This window comes from Acipenser ruthenus, chromosome 19 (assembly GCF_902713425.1).
Source record: "Acipenser ruthenus chromosome 19, fAciRut3.2 maternal haplotype, whole genome shotgun sequence".
Classification (NCBI taxonomy): Eukaryota; Metazoa; Chordata; class Actinopteri; order Acipenseriformes; family Acipenseridae; genus Acipenser; species Acipenser ruthenus.
Genome location: NC_081207.1, coordinates 4,152,835 through 4,167,660, shown reverse-complemented (window position 1 = coordinate 4,167,660; position 14,826 = coordinate 4,152,835). Strand labels below are relative to the sequence as shown.

Genomic DNA, 14,826 nt, shown 5'->3' with positions numbered 1-14,826 from the left:
AGCCCTGTTTCTGCCTGTTTTTCACTGTTTTCATTGAAATATGTTTAACTACTGGATAGTTTGTACTGCATGCATGTAACATATCAAATGAAAGGCCACTTAATTTATGTAAGTTGCAACAGGATCAGGCATACTATATGTGGTAGAGATAAGAATATTTTTCCAAAAAAATCATATTTGGTCACTGCTACATTATATATATATATATATATATATATATATATATATATATATATATATATATATATATTGTAATCATAGATGGCTACAAAAAAAAAAAAAAACAACAACTGCACCATTGAACCTCAATATGAAATGGACATTTGGGGGGGGGGTGGGGGTGAGCTGGTCTTCTAATCTTTTCAACGATACCGCACCTTACAGTCTAGCTGCTACAGTGACGGAGCAATAGACTCAAAACGAACCCTAAGCTGTGAACTCTGTCACATGATGAGAGGCTTACTTTCAGGTAGGTGGCTTTTACGGTGCCTGGGTAATATGTGCTCTTAAAATATCTCTGCAGGTTTTTCCCGCAGTGAAAGTTGCAGAATGCGGGAGCAGCTTGGAAAATGTGCGATTCCCGCGATCCCTGTGTCAGAGATTAATAAATGAGCTGTAGTTAAGAATCAGATACTGTAGTACCGTAGGTCCCTGCAAAGGGTTCAGTCCCCCTTCCCTTATCTACAGTACATCCGCTGACTTTGCCAGCTTGCAATGACAACGATAAGGACATTGTCTCATTTGTTCAACAGCAATAAAAATGCATCATGCATGAAAGCAACTAGCGAGAAAATCAACCTCCGTAAGCAAACCCTAACGATGAAAAATAACCCTTTCCCCCTTACTGGAGAATTAAGATTTTTGACAAGTATCCAACCTGTGGACAGTGGCGGCCTTTCGTGGCCACTAAAGGTTTACTGCGGTAATATAGCATGGCAACCAAAGTTAAACATGAGGTAAAATGTGTAAGCAGCTTATAAAAGCTTATAAAGCATGGGGTGCCTATGTGATAGAGGCATGGGAAACGTAGCCAAACATTACCATGACTATTGTTCACATGCTTGCAAAGCACATTACAGTATAAACATGTGTGATAATGGCACTGTAAAGCAAAAGAACAAATAGATGGTACAAAAAAAGCACTGTAAAATATTTTATAAAAAGCATTCTTTGAAGTGTCAGTGGGGATTTCAAAGAGAAGCCATTTCACCTACTGTAAAATACCCACATGTGACATCAATGATGTGCCTGTTGACTCCAACACTCACTACAGGGCACTGGAGGGACCATTTCTGGAGACGAAAAACATGCGACTAACTGATAAGTGATGATGCAGAAAAACTCCTCCTGCCTTATATTGTCTAAGGCCCCCCTCCCTGTATCAGGGCACTGTCAACACCATACAGGACAACACAGTACTGCAGAAGACAATGCAAATACAAGGCACTGTGCATTTAAGCAAATCATCAGAGATAAGCTCCCTGCTATGTCAATAGTAAGTGTTTTGTGGAATCTTTTGAATTTGAATAGGAGTCTTGGGTCAGGAATGTCCTTGGGAAGAGGGAATTCCACAATAGACAGTGTGTATGTTGGGGGCAGTTCAACGACACAAGCTTACAATGAATTAGACAATGAATTTCCCTCTACACCCACGCATGGACTGAGATGCAGGGGTTAAGCCAGCCCCTGTCATCACATGATGTGTAGCTGCATTATACCAGGTCCCAGTGTGCAATTATTTCACATAATATTAACATTTTAACTGCGGTTGTAGTCAAACCGCAGTTACAGTACAGCAGTGCACAGCAGTGTGTTATGTGTAAAGCTTACTGTATTTGCCACTGGCCTTTTAACTGCCTTTGTATATAAGAATATTGTATCCCAAACTGCAGCAATGGTAGAATTTAGTATAAAGAGAGTTTGAGTGTACTGATGCCTTTGTTACAAACATACAATTAAGGTTAAATTAGGCAAGAAGTAACTGGGATAACTTTCAAATTTTATTTTGTATTTTTGTACTCTGTTTGGGTAACCAGTTTGTTCAAAACATTGGTAACTGAATGTTCCCTAACGCTTTTGAAATATTTCCTCTATTGTCTTAAGTATATTTTGGAGTTTATTAGAATTTCCTGCTACGTATTAGCAGCTGTTCTTGTTATTCTAATAGGACAGCCTTCAGGAATGTCATACTCTGTGCAATATTAGCAGATGCTCCAAATTCTTTCACAGTTAGTGCAGATTTTATTTGAATTAGGGTTCTGTTTCAGAACTTTAGCTCTGTGTCCAAACTATCCACAACTTCACAACTGTTGTACACAACAATTTGTTAAGCCCATTGCCCTCCCCTCCAGTCCTAGCCTCTGGTAGTCTCTCTGAAGCCTGCGGACCACCATGTGTCTGGTAACATCTTTCATGTAGCCGGAGAGCCAACCTCACAACAATGAGAGCCCACACATGTCGCTCAGCTGACATGGCACTGTCCAAACTGGAAGTGAGGCTGGCACCATACTGGCATTGCCAAGAAAATCTGTGAAACAAACCAGCAAGGAAACCAGACAGCACCGTGCAGGAAGAACATCCCACATTAAAACCAAACCAAGCAACAGCCGCTCTCATCAAGATACGTTTGCTTTTTGTTCCCATTATATTTTCCACTGGCACAAAGAGAACCATAACCGCATTCCCATTGGGCTCATGCAGTTGCATTGATATGGAAAATTATTTCAGAAGGAACTTGAATCATAAATGCTTTGCACTGCAGAATTCTTCCCAGCCTTGACCAACCCACACACATGGTTAGCATTTCCAGCCGGGGAGAAGACGAGACCCAAGAGCCAATAGTGTGCTCCAGGGGGTCCTCTGGATTCAGCCTTTTCATACAGCACGGCATGCACATACAGTAGACCCTGCTTGGGCGTCTATGCGCAAAGCAACATTTAATCTTTTTTTTTTTTTTTTTTTTTTATAAATTTAGTCGTTGCAAATTATTTTTATTATTTTCTCCCAATTTGGAATGGCCAATTATTTTTTCATTATGCACAGCTCACCGCTACCACCCCTGCGCTGACACGGGAGGGCGAAGACGAACGCGCACTGTCCTCCGAAGCGTGTGCTGTCAGCCGACCGCTTTTTTTTTCACACTGCAGCCACCCAAGAGCTACAGCATCGGAGGACAACGCAGCTCTCGGGCAGCTTACAGGCAAGCCCGCAGGCGCCCGGCCAGACTACAGGGGTCGCTGGTGCGCGGTGAGCCAAGGACACCCTGGCCGACCTAACCCTCCCTCCCCCCGGGTGACGCTCGGCCAATTGAGCGCTGCCCCCTGGGAGCTCCCGTCCTCGGTCGGCAAAGGAATAGCCTGGACTCGAACTCGCGACGTCCAGACTATAGGGCGCTTCTGGCAAGTGCTTTTACTCGATGCGCCACTCGGGAGCCCAGCAACATTTAAATCTTAAAACAATTATTAACGCATCAGTTAAGAATTCTGGTGGGACTAAAGCATGGGAACTTCCTTCGAATTCTGTTGGGTCAAGCAGCATCTCAAATCAAGCAAGTTACTGTACTTAGAAGCCCTTAGAATCTGTATCAAATATTAACATTCCAGTAGATACACTGAAGACAATGCATTTATCAGCAAGATAATGCTTCAGTCCCTACCTTATCTCATGCTTGCTTTAGCTAATGCTTACTTTAAGGGAAGTTTTAATGAAAACATATTTTACCACCGCATGATCTTATCTAGTTTTTCAGAAGTTCTTTGGAGTTCTGTAGAATAAACAAGGCTTCTCTGACTGTATTGTACAATGATAGAAAATTACTACATGGGGTTTCAAAATAGTTTTATTCTTGCTCTTATTGTATTACTTGTATTGTAACACTTGAAATGTATTTGCTTACGATTGTAAGTCGCCCTGGATAAGGGTGTCTGCTAAGAAATAAATAATAATAATAATAATAATAATAATAATAATAATAATAATAATAATAATAATAAAACTAAAGTGAATACAATATAAATTTTCTCTTTTGCATAAGAAAATAAGAAAGTTGGCTAAGATTAGGACTACCTTGGAGGCTTCAGAGACCAGCTGTTGCAACAAAATGTCATAATGAGCGATGGACCTGACTTGTTTTTTCTATTGTCCAAGAGCCAGACAGCGCTCATCGTGCAACACTGTCAAATTCACCTGCTAACATTGCCCAAGGCTTAAAGAGAACCACTCCCACAGAAGTCACTGAGCCAGATGTATCAAGTACATTTCCACTGTTAATCTAGTTTGTAAACATCTTCTGCACAACAGTCCTTAACTTGATGGCTTCTGGGTCGCTGGTGGTTACTGGTTTTATCCTTTGCTGGGCCCATGGTCAATCAACAGTAGCCTACTGTGTCCCCACACAGAAGTCTGCCTACAAAATTCATGCACAAAGATCATTGTGATCACCCTGTTACGGTTTTGATACAGTAACACTCCATGGTTGGTCAATGGTTTACAGACATGACCTGAATAAAAACCCTCATGTTATCAAGAATTCAGTGTTAAAGAAGTGGATGGTCCATGGATGACCATTGTTTTGTCCATTCTCTGACAATTGTATTTTTCTAGTGATAAAGAGAGAGATACAACTTGTACACCCTTGGTATAAGAAAAACATGACTATTTATTCAAACAAAATGCACATATTAAAGCTTTCTGACTGGACGCAGGCCCTGTGTTGTCATTGTAAGGCTCTATTGCCAGTGAGAACAGTCAGGGGGTGCGCAGCGCTGCAGCTCTGTTGTAAAAGGAAGTTCCCAGGCCCAGGTAGATAGTAAACACATGTCTTGGGTTGGAGCCAAATTGTTTCCAAAGCCAATAGCTTCTTGGAACCCATCAGGCAGTGTTAAAGTAAAATAAAACCCCTCATTCCATTCCAACTTCCAACGCTGGCTCAGGCTGCCTTGAGAACCAGCCCTGTCCACTGGCTCTCACACCCTCTCCCCTACATTTCCCAACCGCTGAGTCACTGAGGCAGTGCTGGCAGGCTGAGCATTCCCAACACACACACATCATCATCATCATCATCCACTGCTGGGCTGGCTCCCGCTCCATCCCCCGCACGCCACATTGCAGAGCAGCACAGTACAGTGTATTACATCCTGCCTGACTGTCTCAGCACTCCCCCATTCTTTTTCTCCTTTTTCTTCCCCTTTTCTCTCTTGCAATAAGATTTTTTTTTCTCTCCTCAGTTTCTCTTTTTTTCTCACATTCTTAATTCCCTATCTCTCTTCCTTTTACCATAATCCCCTCCCTCCTTTCAACACTCTAAAAATCACCCCCTGGAGAGATATGGTGTGAGTAAAAACAGACATGCAATTGAAATCCCCCATTTTGAGTTTTCCCAGGATCACACTTTTTTCTTTTATATAATGCGGTTTGATCTTAACCCTTTTCTCTTGAACAGCGCGTTGCTGTTTTTGTGCTGCGTAGACTGTCCAGGGGGAGGGCTAAACTTGGTCCTGTTGTGAGCTTGTCCAGATTTAAACCCGGGCCTCCGATGATTAAAGACTAGCAAGTTACCAATTATCAAAACCGCCACCCATCAATAAAGTTGTCAAATGAGACTAAAAACAGAAAGCCCTAGACAGTGTCTTTCCCAGGCCTGACAGGGAGGGGAAGACACTGCCTTCCTCCTTGGCTAAACCAATGGGAGGCTGAGTGGGACGGTGACGCCAGTGTGGCACCAGACATGGGTTAGCGGGCAGCAGTAATGGAGCGTCATTATTCTCAGAGTGGGAATGCCAGAATGTGGGATGGAATGCATAGATATAGGATTGGAAAGGCTGCATTTGGAAGCGGGTAAGACAAAGACAGCTTGTGGGAAGACAGCATATCAATAAACCGTGCTGCATGTGAGGCTGAGTGTAAACAGCTCAAGATTACTAGTACAGTGCAGTCACTGCTCTGAAGCTGCCACTTATGAGAATGGGGGATATAAGCTGGTTGAGGTATGCATGCATCCAGGGTTTGGGTCAGTTCCTGTTTCTCAATTCCATTTTATAATCTATTCCAAATTCCAATTCCAATTCCAATTCCAATTCCAATTCCGATTTTCTTTTAATCAATTCAGACACGTCATTGATCAAAATTGCAATTAGCAGTATTCGGTAAAAATGAGGTCCTCACAGTGACAAAAAATTGAACACACTGTTAGTCAATTAAATTGGCTTCCAAAGGAAGCAGATGAACAATCACAACAATTATTATGTGCCCAAAATATCAATTCTAATTCCTTCAAAGGAATTGGAAATTGATTTTAAAAAGAACTGGAATTGAAAAACAGGAATTGACCCCAGCCCAGCATGCATAATAACCTTTGTCTACACAATTGTAACAAATTCTAAAATAAAGCAATTTATTGTTTTAAACTCCACTGTTTTTAGTTTGTATTTATTATTTATTTTTACATGCCCATTTCTGATATAAAACCACAATAAAAAAAAAATTGTGCGATCCTCTCACTTCACTTGGTGACAAAGAATGAAAGAAAAGCTGTGGGTGGATCAAGAAAAACCCATTAGCGTGGGGTAAGTAAAAAAATAGGCAGTGGCTGATGTTGGGGCACACTACACAACTTCAGATTTCTATCACGCATGACGAGCAGACCAGCAGCAAGCATGGGACTCAAATCAAGCTTTGGCTTAAACTGGCATGGAGGAAGTGTGAAATGCAGGGCACTGCTGATTTAGTGAAGTGAAGATACGGGGAGTGGGGCTGATAGGAGTCTTGATGCACCGCACACCAGCAGCACAGCTGCACCATCTTCCAGACAAGACGAGGTAATTAAGGAGGCAGAGAACCCAACATGCTGTCAAACCTCGCTGCCCACTCTTTAAAACGCATGAATAATGAATTGCCGGCGCTAATGGAACATTAACCCTTGCAGACCCACCGGATCACTCAACGCTCCAGCCCCACTTCGCTCTGTTTAATCAACAGTTTAAAAACTGCAGTCTCCCCACCCTCCTTCTGTGGTCCCAGTAGAGGGAATTCCCCAAGTGCAATTTGCTGAAAGAGAAGAACACCCGTCAAACTAATAAATAAATCAATAAGCAAAGAGCTCAGAAACAGAATGCCAGGGTTTTCATACACTTCTGTACCACTCAATGGACTACTGTAATGTAAGGTCTTCAGAGACAGATGGTCTTTGATTTAAAATAGGAAATATCCGTCCTTATGGAAATTCATCACTAGCAGGTGGTTCTTCTACATGTGGTCCTTAATACAGGTTATGTTGTTTTTTTCTAGCATATATATATATATATATATATATATATACCATGCTCATTTCAATTCCAGGTTCTTCTTTCAGTAATGTCAGAAACTAATGTTTGTTACTCAATCCCTCCTGGTCCCTTCACTTTAATTCTATTTTACTGAATTATAATTACTTGTACGGTGAATGAACTGCATGACAGATTATTACATAAAACACACCAGACAAATCTTACTTTTAAAAAATGTAATTAGGTTATCCATTCACAGACTTTTGGTCTGTCTTGCAATTCAACGAAGGGTGTCTGTTTAACATCTGTCTGAAGGCGCTTGAATACTTTTGAACTGATTGCCAGTATTTCCCGTTAACTGACCACAGTTTATTACTGAAGTTTACTGGTAATGGCTGGATGGGTTAAAGGGCCTACGATGAAGAAATAGAGGTTTGTTTAACATACTGTACTAATACTGTAGATGCTTTCCATACAGGAGCGGATATAAAATCACTGGCTAACTGCCCATTCCAGTAGCTGCAATAGCTCCAGAACGCTACATCAGTTTAACTGCGGCTTCACTATTCTTACTGGATAGACTGTCCTGTGCAGTATGTCACCTTCCACTCAGTTTTACTGCAGCAGTGTTTTATACATCACTGGACTTATTTGACTGGCAGAGATGAGCCCATTTCAAGCCAATACCACCGACTGTTACCATGTATGAAGTTGAGGAGGCCAGAGGAAGTGGAACCTGCACACTCTTGAATGGAGCCAACACTGAGCTGTAATCCCATCCCTCCCCACCCTCCTAGCCATGTCCATTAAAGTATTAAAGTGAATGACACTAAACTGCACATACCCAAGCTACAGCACTTTTTTTCTTTTGTTTTTAGCTAATATGTTTTCCACTTAAACGTTTTATGACAGCCACCCTGAAATGCCTTTAGGTCAGTAGTTCTGCTGGCTGTATGCTGTAGCTAACAGGCCCAGTCGTGTTCCAAAAATAGGTATATTTTATATAAAACGTGAAATTCAGTCTCATGCATTGTGGTGGCGAGATCAAGTTCTGGTTGGCAGGCAAGCCAACAACATTTTCTCACTGTGCTAGAATAAAAAAAAAAAACATCCAACCTTAGCTCAAGCAATCTCAAGCGGAGATTGAGTATATGGCTTCTCCATATGGACACGTCCCTGAATGCAATGGAAGTCCAAAGCTTTCATCAGACTTTTGAGTTTAAAATAAAAAGCCACCCAGAGTTTTGGCATCAAACCCACAACGCAGGAAAAAAAAAAAGAATACAGTAAGGAATGAAAAGACGAAAGAAAGGAGTTATCTGGCGAAAAGACCCCCCGAGTGGAAATTGGCTTGTTTGGGAGCAAGCTTCTCTGATATGTTTTGACATGAAGGAACAGTAAAAATGACAGCCACACTTAAACACTTGGGTAGATTCTATTGTGCACATCACGGGACCTCCTTCCTACTGTTTTGTTCTTGTCTTTTTTTTACACTGCTGTTATTGTTTAATTTCCTGTTGTAGTATTACGTGCAGAGACAATGTATATTAATAAAGAGTGTCACCTTCTTTGAAATGACGTCATTAATAAGAGAGTTGAAGTATAACATAAATAAACCAATATAAATGTTATGATTAGAATTATTAATAGTATTAGACGTATTTAACGTAACGGAGCAAATTCTCTCATTCAGCTTGTGAACAACAAACTGCAGCCACAAGGAGTGTGTGCAGAGTACAAGTTACACAATTTCACTAGATTCTCTGTAGGGGAAGTATTCAGGATTATAAAAAGCAAATTACCAGGAATCTTGTAGGATTTTGGAAGCAAATTGCACAGATTAGGACAATAAAATGCATTGCAATTTTCTGTAACTGCACAACTAACAAGCAACCTGGTTATTCAGCAAAGCTATGAAGCTGCACAATGACCTTTTCCACATTGTTTTCTACATCAAATCCAGCAAACGGCTTTTCAGCACGGCCTTTTCTCTTTGGCAGTAAACAGGGCACAGATTTGCTATTTGCTCTGATGATTTTGCAAACCGAGAGAAAACATTATCAGACTTTGCACACTACGCAAACGCAAGGCCCATTTAACGAACAGAAGTCTTCCTTAAAGTTTGACTGTATAACTGGCACAATAGTTAACTTTGAATTTACTTGGTTAGAGGTATTCAAAAGCACTGATTATGCCCTTATATCTATGCCACTATGCCTTCCATCATATCCACATGGTAGCAGATAGCCCTTTACCATTGCTTTGCTACGATCTCAGTTCAGCGGAAATCAATACCACCTCTTTTGTACCCATCTAAAAAACATTTCAGGACATGTGCACCGCATCTGGTTTTAATTGTGTGAGTCTGAACCGCTGTATTGTGTTATTGTTCATATCATGATTGATGGTGTGTGTAACTGCGGGGCTGCGATTCTGCCGCTGCGGCCAACAGGGCGTCCTTGAGAACAAGACAGAGCCCCTCAGAGGGCCCTACACCTGGGTAAACACTGTAATAAATACAGTGCCATTCATTTCAAATGTCACAAATCAGACTGCTTACGTGGAGGGGAATACAATTGCTGCTGCAGTATTGCAGGGTGTGAACGGGCGACTGGAATCCAAAACGACTTGCTAAACTCGTCTCCTCCTTTCATAGATCTCCCTCCGCAGCTTCAATCCTGGACTGGGGGGCTCTTTCAAATACTGACTGGCAACTGTACCGAAATGTGAACTTTTGTGATGTGGACATTTGAGACCACCAAATTAATTCCACTTGTGACCACAGCTGGATTTGAACCCAATGTTCCTGAGTTAAAAAGGCATGACAGGCTATAAAATGACCATAGCTTTTACACCACCTACAGTGCTGTCGCCCCCTTGAAGATGTAATTGATGAGATTTTACTGCTGAAGCATGAGTATGTTTGTTTGTCTCTCAGTCTTGGCTAATGCGTTACTAATTTTTCACCTCAAAATGCTGTTGGGGTCAGGGAAACCTCTATTTCTTCATTCTTTAAGCCCCAACGAAGAGTTAACTGTATTTTTAATGCAGAACTTAATTCTGATTACATGCTTTAATATCACACCCAGAAATCTGGTTTACAACATTTTTCAGATTCAAATAAGGAAGTAATTAATAGTAACTTAAAACACCAGTTAGCTGCAGTTGCAATACTCTAATATCGCAAATTTGTGTCAACATTCCTCTCTGCCCTGTGTCTTGAATAGATCAGTAGCATAGCTACTGTGCTGCTACCCTACTTTGAAAAGAAACCCGTGTTCGCTAGCTCCCCCTGTTTGTGAGTGTACAGTATTTAATAATATCAACATAATTTACAATTAAAGTCATTGTATTTCCATCCCAGTGCCATCTGCTACACCACACAACAGCACACTTATATTTAATAATAATGTACGTAGCAACCTTGACACTGCTGCACAGAAGGACCGTTCATGAGCAGGAAGTTTGTCTTACCAGTCCCTCCTTTGTAATTACCAGAGTGCCAGTAATTGTCTCCTTGAAGTAGAAGTAGCTCTGATTTGTTAGGTAGATAAGACCCTTGGAGACTGGCAAGTACTGCATGTGATTCAGGATTGGCTGATATCCATGGCTATCCGCCTCCTGTTCCATCTGTAATCAGTGCCAGTGTGAACACTAGCCATGGCTGGGGTACAGCAGTCCTCAGACACAGGCCCACCGAGAGGGCGGGGAGGACCAGGAAATTTCCCCGGGGCCCAACGCCTCGAAGGGGGCCCAACGCCCCGAAGGGGGGCCCTGATGATATAAAATATTTTAAAACAACGAGCCCTGCACAAGACCCTTTGCATTCCCACCACCACATTAAAAAGAAAAACTCCCGTACTGCACACCGAGCCGATGTGCTTCTGTTGTGAAATGACTGTGTATCCAGGCGCTGTCAAACACTTCCTTTCACACAATGATTTGAACTTTCGCATTTCATATTTTACTACACCAAAAAGCTGAAAAAAAGGCATAGCAATTTTATGTATTTTTTTTTAAAGACTTTTAAAAACTTTAAAAGAACCCTAAAGTTGCACAATATATACCACAGTATGAATTATTAAGATCTATAATTTGCTCAAAACAACGTGGTGCAGCAGTTTGTTAGAAAAATTGTATCGTGTAAAATAAATAAAGTACTTCTTCAGCTGGTAGTAAACACAATTAGAGAATGATCGGTTATATTGCTTAAAATACAAATATATTTACCAATACAGGCTATTAGTTAAGAGCAGAGTTTAGTGGTTTATACCAATCTTTCCCCGGGGCCCATGTCGGCTCTTGGCAGCCCTGCTCAGACATCTCTGCGTGTAGGTCTGGATGTGAATGCATGCAGGAGTTGTGGCAGGAGTGCTCTAGGGAAGAAGCAACAGTTCAAGCTGAAAACATTCAATCCCAATAGCTGGTCCATGGTTGTTGGCATTATAGAATGACAAAACCACATATATTAAGTATCAAGGTAAATTAAGTGATTCTCCTTGTTTTGTCCATGGGTCATTTACCATCGTTCCATGTGGTTGTCAGTGGACAGCCGCAGCAAGAATTACTGTATGGATGGTCCATTGATGACTTGCTGTAGGTCACAGGTCAAATATTGATGGACTAACCATGTGTGATGGGGCCTCATCTTTAAAGTATGTACCATAACATTTCAATATTACATGCATTTTTTTGTTTAACTGCAAGATTTGTTTTAGTTTAATGTACCAATAGGAACTGAAGAACGTGTGGAATTCTACAAAAGACAGGTCAGCAAAATTCAGCAGCTTAGAAGAACTTTAACTAACTGTGTGTGTGTGTGTGTGTGTGTGTGTGTGTGCGCGCAGGCGGGCGTGCGTGTGTTTCTTGTATTCATTATCAGGGCTATCAGAAAATATTCATCAGAGCTTTCTGAGAGAACTGTACCATGTATCTTAAACACAGTCAAAAAAAAATTAAAAAGAAAAAAGATAAAAGAAAAAAAAAAACAAACAAACAGATGAAGTCACAAATGAGAGATTTCCTTCACTGCATAAATCAAAAACGCAGTCCGGAAAATCATCTGCTTTAAAAGAGGTTTCTTTTCAAGGTTGAACTATTTTTTTCTCCAGATTGTCTCTCTGCTGGAATGGCGTCTTCACCACAAGAAGCCGGTCCAACATATCTTCAGAGAGCCCTGGCACAAAGCAGGGGCTCATAAAATCAATCATTGTTAGGAACCGCTAAGAGCTTCAAAGCAACAAGCCTTCATACCCCGCTCTATAAACAGTGTAACGCACTCTCACTCAAATAAAACACACTTGTACTGCCACATAAAACGAACATAAACCTTGCACACAAAGACACAGACACACTCAGACAGGTAAGCAAACATACTCGCCCAGAAACAGACAGACACACAAACACACAGATACAGACACACACACACAGGCAGACACATGTATAAACAAGAACACAAAACATGCATATATACTGCATTAGAAATAGACTGAATACAGTGTATTTATGTTTTTAAAATGGTAATTACACATGAACATACACAGCAATGACAAACCCACAGGCTTGCATCATCACCCAACAGGAAGAAAAATAAATAAATAAAATCACACCCACAAAAACACAGCCAGGGATGTTCTCTTACACCAGTCAAGTTATCAGACCTCATTTGTTTATAAATAAATATCTTGGCTGGTTCATATAATGTTAATACACTGTAGCTCTGACTGAAATTGAAATAGCCCAAAGCAACTGCAAATCATCCAACTGAAGCAAACACCTGGGTTTAATCAAATATTATTCTTTTTTTTTTGTAAAGACCACAGCAAATTATTTCCAATAATAAAAGGCAGATAAAGCATAAATCTTGAAATAAAGTTACTGCCATGGGCTAACAGTTACATCCAAGAGAGGGAAACCATGGAAACACCCTTGAAAGAAATGGTGCGCTCCGCAATCATGGTCACATGCCCAAGCACTTCCATAAAGACTGCACAGGTGAGGAACAAGGACTGTAGTGTGTACCATTTATTACAGGGGTGTTTCCTATTGGTGCCCCCTGTAACAAATTAAGTTAACAAAGCATACAACATGAAACCTTTCTATATTAAATATATTATGCATAAGCCTGTCAAGTAGATTATCACTGCATTATTCCATACATAAGACTGTAACTTACCCCTAAGCTTAAAAACTAGATTGTAAAGTGAGAGATGGAATTCAGATGCTCTTAAAAGCCACGCATGAACACAAAAACATTTATTTTCTCCATATTCTCTGATAAGGAAAGCTAAACAAAGGAACAGGGTCTGGGGAATTTCATGAGCAGGAATTTCACTGCAACCTGTGGGAGTTAAGTAATTAGTTTTGGAGAAAAATAAAATAAAATAGAGCGACAGGATATCCAAGGTCATTAATGAGTAATGATCAACCCAAATGATTTCTCCAGCCTCGATAATAAACAGCGCAGCCCGCAAACGTATAATTAGGAGCTAAAATTAGCAAACGTGTAACAAGAAACAGGCACAAAAATAACAAGACCTTATCGTCAGCAGGAAGTTTGAAAACAAGGGAAATTGAACTAAACTGGTAAACAAAAGCACACTTTGTAATGCAATAATTAACCATGCTATAACAATACACACTGCAATCTGAGATCAAAAGAAACTACATTCAGTGTAACTGGTGCAGCTATATGACAGTTATAGTGACGTGTGATTGCAGTCTACCTATCTGCATTCTGATGGTTTTTACCAATATAGCGGATCTTCAGTGCTGATGTAATTGTTTAATGTAAGATTCCCAGGCTTGGGTCAGTCTTTGGCAGGGGGGGTCCCTCCTGTATGGGAAGCAGTTTCTGCCGCAGTCTAAAAAAACACTGCAAACTGAGCTGCTCTCCAAGGTAAATCATCACAGAGACAGTATCCTGTTATGAAAGTGGAAATTACTATGATTTCAGGGTTACCAAAGGGCCTGGGTTTCTGAGCCTGTTTTTGGCAACTGCGGGCGGAACGTCTAAATTAGTCTTTAAATGGGAAAGGTTTTAAAAATAAAGCCTGACACACTGGATCTGGGTGGGGAATGTGTTTTTTTTTTTTTTATGTGGAAGGGCGGGGTAAAAAATAACAACAAAAAAGTATTTTAATGGATTATTCTGCCACTAGTGTTTAACATCAAAACTGTTTATTTTGTATTGCATCGGCCCATAAACTATCCCTGCTTCTCTACTGCACAAATAAATTAATTTACAACATCACCAGTCCCTTTTAAAAACTTGGACATGTACAGTAGGCTTGAAGATGGATGACATTTTACTCTTTGATTGGTTCCGAAACGACAGCAAGAAACTAAGCAGTACAGTTGGTCATGCCCCAATGCCAGACTTGTCTAGTAAGCAGCACCTTGGACTGTTAAATAAAAAATAGATAATTAGTTATGATAAATAATCTTTAGTTAAAAGAAGAACCAGGAGTATGTGCTATATTCTAAGAAAAAAATAGAAAGCAAGCCTATTGACAACCTACAGTACTGTACAAATCAACACTCCACCACAGAACCTGCAAAGCAC

General features: G+C 40.6%; 1 protein-coding gene across 8 annotated transcripts in view; it reads right to left on the bottom strand.

The window, feature by feature from the left end:
• Positions 1-14,826, bottom strand: part of LOC117424080 (BAH and coiled-coil domain-containing protein 1-like) — a 97,870-nt gene that overhangs the window by 50,863 nt on the left and 32,181 nt on the right. The window contains exons 2-3 of one of the 8 annotated variants that reach the window (XM_058992390.1): positions 11,536-11,638; positions 10,737-11,036 (exon numbers count right to left, since the gene is read on the bottom strand). The exons of the other annotated variants lie outside the window; for them this stretch is intronic. The gene's annotated coding sequence lies outside the window, so the exon portion shown is untranslated. The remainder of the gene's footprint in view (positions 1-10,736; positions 11,037-11,535; positions 11,639-14,826) is intronic. 8 annotated transcript variants of the gene reach the window in all.